At 41.9% G+C, this 14,990-nt stretch overlaps 1 long non-coding RNA gene across 1 annotated transcript; it reads left to right on the forward strand.

Annotated features, from left to right (window-relative positions):
- Window positions 1–2,100: 2,100 nt before the first annotated feature.
- On the forward strand, window positions 2,101–12,092 carry LOC132346728 (uncharacterized). Its single transcript, XR_009496642.1, has 3 exons — window positions 2,101–2,539; window positions 3,144–3,226; window positions 11,561–12,092. It is a non-coding gene; the product is annotated as an uncharacterized lncRNA (long non-coding RNA).
- Window positions 12,093–14,990: the final 2,898 nt, after the last annotated feature.

Genomic DNA, 14,990 nt, shown 5'->3' on the forward strand with positions numbered 1-14,990 from the left:
GCAGTGTAAACTTGAATTGATGGAGGTTTTTAATAATGAGAAGTCTGCTGTCATCTTGGGTTTCATATTTTTATCAAGATCTTTTCTGTGTTTTTGCTGCTATTTCTCTGAATGTAACTCTGAAGATGGCAGCTCTCTTCCAGGCAACTAGGTAGCCATCTGGTGATTCAAAGCTTTTGTGGCCCAATGTCCTAGGATGGACTTTCCAGCTGGCTCAGTGATAAAGAGTCCACTTCCCAATGTGGGAGATGCAAAAGATGTCGGTTCAATTCTTGGGTCAGGAAGATCCCCTCAAGTAGGAAATGGCAACCCACACCTGGAAAATCCCATGGACAGAGGAGCCTGGCGGGGTACAGTCCATGGGATAGCAAAGAGCTGGGCAGAACTGAGTGGCTGAACACACATTCTCGTATAGCAAATGGATAGCCTTAGCGTAGCCTGGACCCTCAGAGTCCCCGTCTTCTGAGTAATGATGCTTATCAGCAGTGATCAATTTACTCTGGGGATGTTAACTTGCTCTCTGTTTTATACCCCTGGACTACTTTTAACTATAAGTGTATAAGCAAAGATTGTGATGAGTTTTTCTGACTTTTACTTTACAAACCTCTTGGGTAGCATTCGGCTCAAAACTCCTCTACCTTAATTAGTTTGCTGAAACATTAATCCATATATGCAGTGTTAGAGGACTCAACGTGTGTAATTGTTTATTGGCCTCCAAGCCATCTATAGAGCTGAGAGTTAATATAGGGTCCAGCCACTAGATTAACTTAAGGAATATAACGTGTAATGAGAAAGCACCCAGTAAAATTGTACCTTATGACTCAGCAAGCAGCACCGTGAGTTACCTGAACATGGGGTGTACATTGTGTTGATTGCGCTGAAGCATTTGCTGAGACCAGCGTTCTTATTCTTATTGTCCTGAAAACCTACCCACCACGTCTCCTTTCAGTTAACACTGCTTTATCCTGGTCCAGATTTTAAGTCTGAATGATCGGCCCCTATTTGATTTTTCAGCTTCTTTCCCTTCTGTGAAAAGTTGTGCATGAGGGAATGAAAGATGTATTCCTAGGACTTTTCTTTTTCACATTTATTTACTTGGTGGCTGCGCCACACAGCATGTGGGATCCTGGCTCCCCAGCCACGGGTTGAACCCATGTCCCCGGCAATCAAAGCACTGATTCTTAACCACTGGGCTGCCAGGGAAGTCCCATACTAGGACTTTTCCTCACTTTCACAGGACGGATGAGAACACATGATCTAGCCATTTTATGGCCCATTTACAAGTGATCTTTACTCTCCAGTCTAGTGGTCAGATTGCACATAGGTTGGCCCCATCCTGCACCAACACTCTTTCCTTCCAGCCCCAGCTTCCTCCTGCTGGGCGTGAAGGACTTCTTACATAGATAAGTAGATATAATACCCCACCAGGTCAATATCATACCCCACAATATTCATTGGAAGGACTGATGCTGAAGCTGAAGCTCCAGTACTTTGGCCACCTGATGGGAAGAGCTGACTCCTTGGAAAAGAGCTTGATGCTGGGAAAGATTGAAGGTGGGAGAAGAAGGGGATGACAGAGGATGAGATGGTTGGATGGCATCACTGACTTGATGGACATGAGTTTGAGTAAGCTCTAGGAGTTGGTGATAGACAGGGAAGCCTGGCATGCTGCAGTCCATGGGGTCGCAAAGAGTCGGACATGACTGAGCGACTGAACTAAACTGAACAAGTTCAACATCATTCCATTACTTTCTCCTGTATGCTGCACACGGCAGACTCTTGAATTGCCCTTTTTCCTATAGGTGTACATGCCGGAGACATGAATCCAGCCTCTAGAATGGAGGATGGCCTGGCGGCGGTCCCGGCGGTCCTGGCCACCATTCACTTGCCCTCTCCTCATCTGCAGAAAGCTCTCCCTGATCTTCAACTTTCTAACAGGATTTCTACAGTCTTTGATTCACACTTCCTTTTAACACAACTTTACAAAGGTCCTAACACACAGGGAAAGGGTAACACAAGTTTCCTGTTGAGTAAATGTTCATTTTGACTCTCTCTCCTTTGAAATCATGACATTTCTGAATGTGGGACTGGGTTGTGACATCATCAGGGTTCCCAGGTGGCTCTAGCAGTACAGAATCCACCTGCCAATGCAGGAGATGCAAGAGACCTGGGTTCCACTCCTGGGTCGGGAAGATCCCTGGAGAAGGAAATGGCAACCCACTCCAGTACTCTTGCCTGGAGAATCCCACAGACAGAGGAGCCTCCATGGGGTTGCAAAGAGTCAGACAAACCAAGTGACTGAACACACTCATTGTGATGCAATCAGTGATGGATGACAGTTCCATTATTGAAAACTGAGTTAAGAATCATGGAACGCAGACTTGGGGAAACGGAGTCATCATGGCTGGGCTGTGTTCTGGGCATGTTGGCTTTACTACAACTTGATTTCGTGACCTTCAGACTGTTATCATGTGTTCCTGATGACCAAGGCTCATTCAGATTTCTAGGATGCACTTCTTCAGTTTCTCTGCTGAAGAAAGTAAATACCGGAAAGTATGATGTTCATTGTCGCGGATACAAGTCTCTTAAGGAATAGGTTTTACTCTACATATGAAACTTTGGTTTGGACTGAAACCCAGTTTTAAAGTGTCTCCTGCATGCCCCCTTGTATGCTTGACATCCAGATTTACTGTCCAATCTTGGATGTATTTCAATAAAATAAGACTGTTAACACTAGAGGAAAAGATATCTGTGAAACAGCGTAACGGTGACCGCAATTATTAGGAACGTAAGAAGTACTCCATACGTGCCTTATACAGTAATCATTGTGAGACTTAATTTGGAGCAGCTTTCCTTATTTGCCCAATAAATTCTATTTTGTTATTTACTATGACAGTACGCTTCCAAGGGAAGCTGTGCGTGGTCTCCACCTGTTTTAAATAGCGTGCGTCTCGATTACAAACTTGCCTTCGTGAAACGTTAGAGTCTCACGGTTCATGTTAAAGCTAATGTTGAACTGGAAAACACATCAGTTAAATTTATCTTTTAGATTTGATGCAAAACCCGTGCATGCCGGTGCTTTGCCTGCCATTAACGGAGACGAGAATCTGATTCTTTTTTCAAAAGTTCATTTTCTTTTTCAGGACCATGAAATACCACACTGAACTTGACCCCGAACAGGCTCTCCGTTTCAAACTGGATGAGAAAAGCATTTAAAGAATCATGTGTGAGTCAATTTCAGGGAAAGAGAAGGAACCTTTAAAATTGCTAAGTCCTCTCTGAGCTGTTTGGATACACATTCAAGTCAGTGGTCCAACCCTGGACACACAAAGCCTTGAGTGATCAATACAGCTTTAGAGTGAAGGTCGCTGCTGCGTACCAGCGCTACCCTTGACTGACACACTGCCCCGCAGAGCCACATTTACATTTACTGCCAAATATATTGTTAAGCAGACAAATGGGTGGCTGGCTGTCCACAGATGTGTGCATATTCCTGAAGCAGTCACACGTCACAAAGGAAAATGTTTAGCTAGGATTCTGCAATGAGAACACTAGACTGTGAAAACATAATTAGGTTTGCAATTTAAAATACATCTTAGTTACACAATAAGTAGGAGGTTGGGGGCATGGGTACTGGAAAGTAAGCTTTGGACCACAAAAAACAGGGAGATGTACTGAAGGAGACTGTCATCGATCTGTTTGAAGCATGGAGCAGGGGAAGGTGATTGGTATTAGCTGGTGTCTGCAGGACAAAAAGCAGGGGTCTGTGACCCTGAACCAAGGAGGGAGGTTTGCTTTGGGAAAAAACCATCAGCCAGTGAAAAGGTGATGTGTTATGGAATTTTTCTAAATACTCATTTATCTCAGGTTTTTGTGCTAGAAAGCAGAAATACATGAATATGATCATCAAGGAATTTATTTCTTCAGGTCTCTATACAAAGTGTAGGATATTGCCTTGTTTTAGTGATACAATTTTTAATTCCAAGTCAAAAATGTATAGAAATTCTGATCACACATTTTTACACTTATTTTGTTAATTGCATGGACGTATATTGAATATTGGGCTTCCCTGGTGGCCCAGTGGTAAAGAACCCTCCTGCCAATGCAGGAAAGGTGTATTTGATTTCTGGGTCAGGAAATCCCCTGGAGAAGGAAATGGCAACCCACTCCAGTATTCTTGCCTGGAGAATCCCGTGGATAGGGGAGTCTTGTGGGCTACAGTCCATGGGGTCACAAAAGAGTCGGACACAATTTAGCAACTAAACAGCAACAATAACAAATATTGGATATTATTTGCCAGGTCTCATGAGGCTCAACAAAAATATGAGGTTGCAGAAAACAATGTTTTCCTTTGGACACTTAGCTGGATGTGAAGGACTGACACTATAAGAAATACTTCAAAAATTAATGAGCTAAACACCATGATAAAGATCACTTGTTCTCTTTCTGGTCTGTCTTTATCTATGTCTTTCTTCACCCCAGCCTCATTTAAGATTCCCAGTTATTTTAGGGGGCATCACAGCTGGATCATGGCACAGAGAAAGGACTTTGGAGTCAACAGACATGGGCTCTCACCCTTGAATAATGTTAATTTCTTTTTTTTTTTTTTTTAAGATTTTCTTTTGATGTGGACCATCTTTAAAGTCTTTATCGAATTTGTTATAATATTGTTTCTGTTCTTTGTTTTGGTCTTTGGCCTGGAGACACGTGGGATCTAGCTCCCTGACCAGGGATTGAACATGTACCCCTGCATTGGAAGGTGAAGTCTTGACCCCTGCACCACCGGGGAAGTTGTTGTTCATTCACTATGTCGTGTCCAACTCTTTGTGGCCCCATGGACTGCAGCACGCCAGACTTCCCTGTGATTAAAATATTAAAAGCTATCGTATCAAGGAACTCCAGTGAAAATATAGGCACATCTATGCCAAAGCAGGGAAAGAAATGGATTGTATATTCTCATCCCTTCCTTCTTTCAACTTTTTAATTCCTATCATGAGCTTGATTTGGGGAAAGCAAGGAAGACTGTGGCAGGTGTCCTGATCTCAAATAGCCACCACCCACAGGCACTGATGTGACACTGACAAGCGCAAGGCAACGGGGCACACACCGGAGCAACCTGGATTTTTATGGAAGGACGGGGAGCTTTTCTGGGAGGATGTAGCAGCTATACTTTATCTTGCAGGACAACGGGTTTATAGAGGTGACGATAAGGGCACCGTTGGCAGAGCAAACAGTATAAAAAGATACGGAGCGTCGGACAAAGTTGCAAGCTGGAGACTGGAAACTGAGAAGGTTGTGCAGATGGACGGGGTGACATCAGTCTTTGACTTTGATGGAGGAAAAGCATCTAGATTTGTTCTCCTTCATGAAAGAGCTAAACAATAAGAAACAGCTTATGAAGGAGCCATATCTAGATGATGCCCATGAGGCAGCAAGTGACGGTGAATCCGGGAAGGGGGACACAAGGCGGGTGAGCCCTATGATGGTTCTGCTTCTAGAAGTATCTCCAGGCCATAGCACAGAAGGGGGGTCAGGGGAACCCTTAGGCATTCTCAAGCTGAGAAGACGGGTCTGGGAGTCCAGCAAGGCCAACGTGGTCAACTTAGCACATATAACAAAATACAAGAAAAAATATTTGAAAAAAAATCCAACATCTGTTGCAAACCAAAGTTCTCAGGATGTCAGGAAGAGAATGATAGAGGTCATCTGTGGAAAATGTACAGCTACCATCATGTTTCATGGTGAAAGACGGCCTTCTGTTCCTCAGTTCAAGAATTAGATAGGGACAGCCATCCCCACCAGCTCTATCAATAGTGTGGCGGTGGTTATAATTGGTGAAGGAAGGCAAGGAGAAGGAGTAACATGTATTGAGAGCGTAAAGAAAAATCCAGCTGTCATTATTCACAGAGGATGTTATTGTCTACATTGAATATTTTACAGAATCTTGTTCATGGATCACAGGCCACAATATGATGAAGAAATCTCTGCTCCCGAGATGGTCTATAGATTTGGTGCAAACTCAGTCAAAATTGTAGTAGACATTTTTGTAGAAACTTGTAAGCTCATTCTGCAATTCAGATAGAAATACAAAGGACCTAGAATAGCCAAAATATATTTGAACAAAACAGTTAGAGTTGGAAGTCTTACATCCTCTATGTCAAGGTGTAACTAAGATGTGAGTATGCTGGATTAGATGTTAACAAATAAATCAGTGGAAGAGAACAGAGTCCAGGTAGACCCACAGATACATACATGGTCAACTGGTTTTTGACACATGCCAAGGTAATTCAATCTGGAAATAATAGTCTTTTTAGTCAATAGTGGTGTAATGATAGCCATAAGCAAAAAATAAACAGTAAGTTTGACCTTAAACTGAAATACATTCAAAACTTTAGTGGAAATGGATCATGCATGTGTGTGTTCTCAGTTGCTAAGTTGTATCCGACATTGCGACCCCATGGACTGTAGCCTACCAGGCTCCTCTGTCTATGGGATTTCTCAGGCAAGAATGCTGAAGTGGGTTGCCATTTGCTTCTCCAGGGGATCTTCACAACACAGAACTGAACCTGCGTCTCTTATGTCTCCTGTATTGGTAGGCAGATTCTTTACTGCTGAGCCACATGGGAAGGCCCAAAATGGATCATACTACTACTACTACTACTACTAAAGTCACTTCAGTCGTGTCCGACTCTGTGCGACCCCATAGACGGCAGCCCACCAGGCTCCCCCATCCCTGGGATTCTCCAGGCAAGAACACTGGAGTGGGTTGCCATTTCCTTCTCCAATGCAAGAAAGTGAAAAGTGGAAGTGAAGTCGCTCAGTCGTGTCCGACTCTTAGCGACCCCAAGGACCGCAGCCCACCAGGCTCCTCTGCCCATGGGATTTTCCAGGCAAGAGTACTGGAGTGGGGTGCCATTGAAAAGCTAAAACTATAGAAATTCATGAGAAAAATCTTAGTGACTTTCAGTTTGGGAAAAGTCTCTCAGAAGCAAAACCCACAAAGTATAAGAAAGAAAATGCAATAGTTGAAATTTTCACCATTAAAGTCTTTTACTCTTCAAGAGAGAGTTACAAGAAATGAAAAGATACAGATGAGAAAATATTTGCAAAAAATACGTTAAATGAAAGATGTGTACAATGTAAAGTTACAACTGAGCTACAGAGGCAAACAACTTAATTGTAAAAATGGGCAACAGTTTTGAGGCAGCCCTTTGCTGAGGAAGATATGCAGGTGGCATGTAATCCATGAAGTGATGCCCGATGTCATTGGTCATTAAAGAAAAGCCAGTGAAAACCACTGGGATACACTCAGTACACTACATACCCTCTAGAATGGCTGAAAAAAAAAGAGGCCAATTTTACCATATGTGGTTGAGGATGTGCAACAACTGAAACTCTAATACGCTGCCGGGAGAAGTGAAAAATGGTACAAACGATTTTTGAAACTGTTTGATTCTCTCTTAAAAATGAAATATACGTCTGCCATAAGTACTAGTCATTCTACTCCTAGATATTTACTCAAGAGAAATGAAAGCATAGTGTGTTAGTCGTTCAGTCGTGTCTGCCTCTGTGACCCGCATGGACTGTAGCCCAGCCAGGCTCCTCTGACTATGAAATTTCCCAGGTAAGAATCCTGGACTGGCTTGCCATTCCCTTCTCCAGGGCATCTTCCCAATGCAAGGACTGAACCTGGGTCTCCAGCACTGCAGGCAGAGTTTTTACTGTCTGAGCCACCAGGGAAGTCCAGTGAAATAAAAGCATACCTTCATACAAAGGCTTTTACATGATTTTCATAGCACTTTTAAAATAATAGCCACAAACTAAAACCAAAATGTGTATCAACAATTGAATGGATAAACAGATTGGAGCTTATCTATTCAGTGAGACCCCATTCAGCAACAAAAAGAAACAGCTCTTGATAGATCCAACCGTATGAAGTGAAGTGAAGTCAATTAGTTGTGTCGGACTCTTTGCGATGCCATAGACTTTAATGTATCAGGCTCCTCCGACCGTGAGATTTTCCAGGCAAGTATCCTGGAGTGGGTTGCCATTTCCTTCTCCTGATGAATATGAATGAAACTCCAAATTATTATGTTTGGTGGAAGAATCCAGAAAAACTATATATACTTTATGATTTTTATTTATATAAAATTCTAGGAAATACAAACCAACCATAGTGTAACTTTATTAATAACTTCCTGGAAATGGGGGTCAGAACTTTTGGGGGTGATGGACATGTTTAGCATCTGGGTTCTATGGATAGTTTTAAAGGTGTGTACACATGCATGCTTTGTATTTGTGTTGCTTATTGTATGTCAGTTGTATCTCATTAAGAATGGAAAAATAATGGGAAGAAATCCTACTTTGGTGTTTAAGGTCACAGGAGCTGCTTGTAGGATTATAGACAGAAAGTTGCTTGGTCAGATTTGCATCTGATGTAGCTCTGCTTGGACACAAAGAGGAGAAGAATTGAAATATACTAGCCACTGGGGAATTTGAGTGTTGACTCATAACAAGAAATGATGAGGTGTGAACTGTGCAGAAAGCAGTGAGATGGAAAGACAGTGACCAGCACAGTATCTAGAGCTGGGAGCAAATCCTGGCTATAAGTCACCAACTTTGTGGCTAGCGAAATACGATTTACTTCTTTGGTAATATTTTATAAAAACTAGGGTAATGATACCCAAGTATTGGTATTTGTTAATGTTACTAATGGATAGTAGTATCAGTCATTTCTGAGCACTAAATGCAATTTACACATGTGTGTGGTTGGCATTCAGTGTTAATGTGGAATGGGCTACATGTACTTTGAGTTTTCTTTGTCACCTAGTGTAAGTCAAATCAGGTTTGTTTTATACCATTATATACTCAGAAATAATTAAAAGGCTGTCAGTATTGTTCGTTAATGGGTATAGGGTTTCAAAGTTGCAAGATATAAAGAGTTCTGAAGGTTGACTGCACAGTAATAATTAATGTACTTAGCACTAATTGTACTAAACTGTACACTTAAAAAAGGGCTTCCCCAGTGTCTCTGTGATAAAGAATCTGCCTGCAATGCAGGAGATGCAGGAGACCTGGGTTCAATCCTTGGGCCAGGAAGATCCCCTGGAGAAGGAACTGGCAACCCGCTCCAGGATTCTTGCCTGGGAATTCCCATGGACAGAGGAGCCTGGTGGGCTACAGTCCATGGGGTCACAAAAAGAACACAATCGAACACCTGAAAAATAACAGCAACCCCTCTCTCAAGAGGTAGGGTTCATATTTACGTTTTACAAATAAGGAAAGTGAAATTAAAAATTTTGTCCAAGAGCATACATCTGAGAATCTGCAGAATACATATTCAAATCATAATATTTTTATTACAAATCTCATAACCTTAAACTGTATCTTCTGTGTTTGTGGGTGCTTGCACGTGTATAAATTTTGATACATGCATGTATGCAAGGAAAAATACACAATATGTAAGACACAGTGGCCAAAGAATAAAATTTTGTTGTTTATTTCATTTGTCTATAAAATTAACATAATAAAATTCCAGGAATAATAGCTAATTGGGCCCCATTTCTGTCATCAGATGTTGTTAAAATATTGGCATGTATTTTATTACAACCTTATTCAAGTCTTTGATAAAAATTGTTGAAATATTTTACTCAATCACTTATAGTTTCCATGTCCTAAGAACTTGTACATGCCACTTAGTGGAAATAACAAATACATTGAATTTTCCCTATTTAAAATGTAGTAATTCCCCATACATTCCATATTTATTTCTTTTTATTCTCCATGTAAAGATTGCTGTAAATTACATTCATTAAAGCTGTATTATGTGGCATGAGATTTAAAATATGTTTATTACAAAAGCCCTGGCTATAGCTTCTGTATATTATATTTTAGGCTTCTTTATGTACAATGTTACTCATAAGCAAATTCAAACTAAATTATTATATGCCTTTACCCTCAGTGACGCATTTAAATCAGGTATCTTTATAAACTCAAACAGTAGAATCTGCTAAGAATCTGATTTAATGTGTTTAATTCTACTTAAAATTTAATGATTACCATAATAAAGACATCATTACAGAATGATAATCCAAATGGTAATTAACATTTCTATTTTGTTGCTTCAAGGTCAACACAGTGCGGGAGAAGCCTGTTGCTTCCTTTTCCGTGTGACATTCCTTTTCACTGCTAAACAGTCAGAGCACAGATTGATATGGCTTTTGCCCTCACTCTCCAAGCTGCATCTGAATCTTGCTGGTTAGAGACAGGGAAATTAATGAGTCTACCACTCTGCTGCATCCTCTGCTCCCCTCTTTAAAGGGTAATTATAGTGACACCATTCATGCTGCTATGGTTAAGCATTTCCATTAGAAAACCAGTCTTTCTTCTGAGATTAATACTTTGCCTGTGCAAACAGCCTACTCATTTAAATTAGGCAAAAATTATCTATTAAACCAATAACTCTGAAATTGTAATCTTGAGGGCAAAATGGAGAAAAAGTAAAAGCAGGCTGCCGTGTAATGAGGTACAAGTTGTGCACTGAACAATTCCAGGGAGTGCCATTCACATAGAGGTGTGCATCAACCCTTCTGAGTTCCAAATTATGAGCAACTTAAGTAGTGGAGGGAAAAAAACGACAGTTGTATTAAGCTAAAAGTTCATCTCTAATAAGTCCTTGAGAAATATTGCATTAAAATTATAGTTAGTTGGCAAAGTCTTAAAGAAATTGTATCTAAGATGCTACTTCCTAAGTGTGAGAGATACAGTCAGAATAGTAGCTTCTGAAGGTGATTAAGGCAAGTTCACACTTCATCCTATGGGGATTAGAGTTTACAAGAGAAGTTGCTCCCCCTGTGCTTTGGTTCCAATACTTGTAACCAGGGAGCTGAAAACCCTTGTTTAGCGGGGGCTAGGCAGCTGGTAAGGTGCGTCCATTGCTCTGAGCTGTTGGAATGAGCTCAATATGTTTCTTTAGAGATCAATTCTTTTATCGTGACAGATGGTCCATCAAATATGGTGTAGCTTGTTTTTTCAGAGCATCCTTTCTGGGCTTCTAGTTTTTATTTAGGCCATGATATCAGGTACTCTGCAATTTACAGTGTAGTAGTAGCATATAGGATACATTGCAAGCGTTTTTTTGTTTGTTTGGTTCGGTTCGGTTTGTTTGTTTTTGTAGTTGGAGGCAGTTTCCCTGAACTATGGTAAAAAGGTCATTTGAAAGAATGGTAACGCATCACATAGCCCCCTGCTTCTGTACTGCATTGTTTCAAATTCTTAGCCATCCTTTCCAGTTTATTATGGCTTCCATGGTGACTCAGACAGTAAAAATCTGCCTGCAGGAGCCCCTGGTTTGATTACTGGGTTGGGAAGATCCCCTGGAAGAGGACATGGCAACCCACTCCAGTGTTCTTGACTGGAAAATTCCTGGACACAGGAGCTGGTGGGCTACAGTCCGTGGGGTCACAAAGAGTTGGACATGACTGAGCAAGTAACACACACTCTAGGTTTATTTATTGGGTTCGCCACTGAAAATGTACATATATTTCTATTTGTTTCACAGCTGGAAATAGTTCAGCCAAGAACAAAACCTCCATCAACCCCAAGGGAAGGATGAGCCCTTGGGGCATGGCAAGGTCTGCTGGGGTCAGAGGTGGGTTTTCCTGGACAAGATACCTGGACATTCTGGCCCAACAGCCATCCCAAGAGTGAACACCTGAGTTCTCTTAGAATGTGATTGCCTTCTGCAATGACTGGGGCCAAAGCAGCAACAGTAATGACCAAGGAGAGAGGATGAAAATCATGATGTTTTTATGCTTCAAACCGTGAGGTCCCCGAAGTGAGGCGATACTCCTGCCTTCTCTCTATTACACCCCTGGGGATTTTCCTAGCAGCTGGTGGCTGCCCAAAATACGGGTCTTGAAGGCATGAATAAATAAAGGGTTGTCTCTCCACATGCACTGTCTCATTGGATCTGGCAACAGACTCCTTTGAATTTTCATTTCAATGAATATTGAGCACCAAGAAGACTGACAAATGCAAGTTAATGTCTCTAACATCTAAGAGCTGGCGCTGGGCTAGAGCACGTAAAGGTACGAAGGACCAAGGATGTGAATGCATCTTGCTCTGTGGGGCCCTGAGGGTGGCCAGAGAAGGATGGGTTAACACCTGCGCACTCCTGAAGGTGAGCAAACATTTTGTAGCCACCCAAATGGAGGGAGCTTGTTCCAAGAAAACTCTTCACATCAGTGTATATATCCGGTCAACCTGGTGATTTTATCAAAATCCAGATTCTGATTCAGCAAGTTTGGGGTGGGAACCAAAAATTTTCATTTCTAACCTATGCTGGGTGAAGCTGATGCTAATGGTCCATGGACTGTATTTTGAGTATTTAGACCATGGAGGGGAGAAGGCCACATTTAGGTTAATCTATATCCAGAGCATTGCCTCCAAAGTGGTGGTCATGTGTCCTAGGGACACACAAGATGAGAATGAGAAGGGACTATTATAGCTTCTTAGATTTTCCTATCAGCTTCTGAAAATGTCTATTTTTATTTACCATGTATGACATATTAAAAGTTACATATGTATAAGACACACTCATGTATATAGACATATTTGTTTGAGAAGATGCTTAATTTTTTTCAAATAGAGGGGTATGTTAAAAGGGCAAAAAGATAGGATTAGACAGGACTACAGTGCACAGGAAAAGGCAAGGCGTAGACTGTTATCTCATTTTTCAGACAGAGACATTGAGGCTCTGAGATGTCTCGTGATTTTTCCCAGGCTCGCAAAGCTGAGGCCCAAATGAAGACCTTGTGACTCCAAGTCTAATTCTCTCTCCTAGCACTTAGCCAGAGAACAGAGCCATAAAATGAGTCAGAGCACCAGGGGGAAGGTTCACCTATGAATGCACGTTTCTTCTGACCTCTAATAAAACACAGCAGAAAAGGAAAATTGCAAAAGCCAGATTGTCTTACATAAGCATCTCATCTGAGATACAACCTTTCTTGCTGGTGTCGTTAATCACCTCACCCCTTCCCTTCCCCTAGGAATCCCTGGTGACAGAGCAGATACAAGCTGTTCCGTATTTCTGTTGTGGCTAGCTCAAGATCAATTAGTATTGTTCACAGAGCTGTCGTGTAGAAATACAATAGAGGACGTGGACAAAGTCAGCTATCGTGAGGCCAGAGGACCCAGCTGAGTGGCCTGTGAGCCTGTAGGGACAATGACATGGCTGTCTCATCTGATGATGTCAGTCTGAACTTTGAAAGTGGCCATTTCTGTTTTTTTCTTAGAAGAATGTAGCCATAAACTGGGGAGGAGTGGAGTGAGAAGTGGAACTTTACCTGTGGAAGTGCTTGCTTTGTTAGAGATCTGGAAATGAATCAATTCCCTTTTGACATTGTGGAAAGTCTTTGTCAAATCACTTTCCTCCAAGGGCTGGGAGGCAGGCCCTAAGGAGGGAATAGGCTTTCCTGCCCAACGCTCGGAAAGTCAGAAGTGCATGCACCATTAGAAAACAATTAAAGAGAGTCTTTAGAATGTGCTAGAATGTGTGTGTGTTCTGTCCTTTGCTCCAGCCTCCAGCACTCCCTCCTCTGTTATTTTTGTGAGCACCTTAAGCCCTGCAGGCATAGGAGGTTTGGACTACTGAGGACTCGACTCTTCCAAGTGCTGACCTGGCTTTCAGACTAGAGACTCACAGGCTCCCAGCCAAACTGCACGTTGACTTGGTCTTGAACATCTGACCACCATGATTATGAACCAAATCTATGGAATGCATGGCTGTGGATTGGTTGACTCGTTTATTCCTTTGCTCACTCAGTTATTCAGTTATTGACTTTAGCCAGCAAGCCTTACATAGCACCTACCAAGTGCTGGCCACTGTAGGAGTCATGGGAGAATATGTACCATCCTCACCTACCAAGAGCTCTTCACCCAGAGGAGGGTGGATCAACAGATGAACACAATCTGATGGGATGCATGCTGACAAGGAACAGACCCAGTGATGGAGAATGGGAGTCTGGCTCCAGACCCTGCATTTGTTAGCAGTCCTTTGAAGGCCTTGGCAATCTCTGGAGACATCAGCAAATTCCGTAACAGGGGAGAAAAGTGACGAATAATGGGTAAGCATATCTGTCTATCATACTTTTGAAAATATACACACACACATAAAGGCTTCCTTGATGGCTCAGCAGTAAAGAATCTGCCTTCAATGCATGAGATGTGACAGGAGCCACAGGTTTGGTCCCTGGGTCGGGAAGATCCCCTGGAGAAGGCAATGACAACCCACTTCAGGATTCTTGCCTGGGAAATCCCTATGGACAGAGGAGCCTGGTGGACTGCAGTCCATGGGATCGCAAAGAGTCAGACACAATTTAGTGATTAAACAATGACAACAATGCACATGTACACATTGATATGCACACACGAATATACATATATACACATATATATATACATATACGGGCTTCCCTTTTGGCTCAGCTGGTAAAGAATCCAGCTGCAATGCGGGAGACCTGGGTTCGATTCCTGGGTTGGAAAGAGCCCCTGGAGAAGGGAAAGGCCACCCACTTCAGTATTCTGGCCTGGAGAAGTCCATGGACTGTATAGTCCATGGGGTCACAAAGAGTAGGACACGACTGAGCGACCTTCACTTATATACATGTACATACTAATATACACAGATATACACACATTTGTGTATATATAATTCACATATACTGTATATACACATATAATAAATATATGCATATATAAATGCATTTTCTCATTTTCCCTCACTAGTATCCTAAAGATATTAACATTGCCAGTGTACAGCAAATTAGATTAAAATTTAGAAATTCTAAAAGCTATCCAAAGTTACTCTGAATCCACACAGTTTTGACTCCAAAGTGAACATTGTTTCTGTAAACATGGCCTTGGAAAGGAGGCAGAGTGGCTAGTTCTTGGCAATATACCATATGTGTCTGTGTGTGTGTGTGTGTGTG

This window comes from Bos taurus, chromosome 12, assembly GCF_002263795.3.
Source record: "Bos taurus isolate L1 Dominette 01449 registration number 42190680 breed Hereford chromosome 12, ARS-UCD2.0, whole genome shotgun sequence".
Classification (NCBI taxonomy): domain Eukaryota; kingdom Metazoa; phylum Chordata; class Mammalia; order Artiodactyla; family Bovidae; genus Bos; species Bos taurus.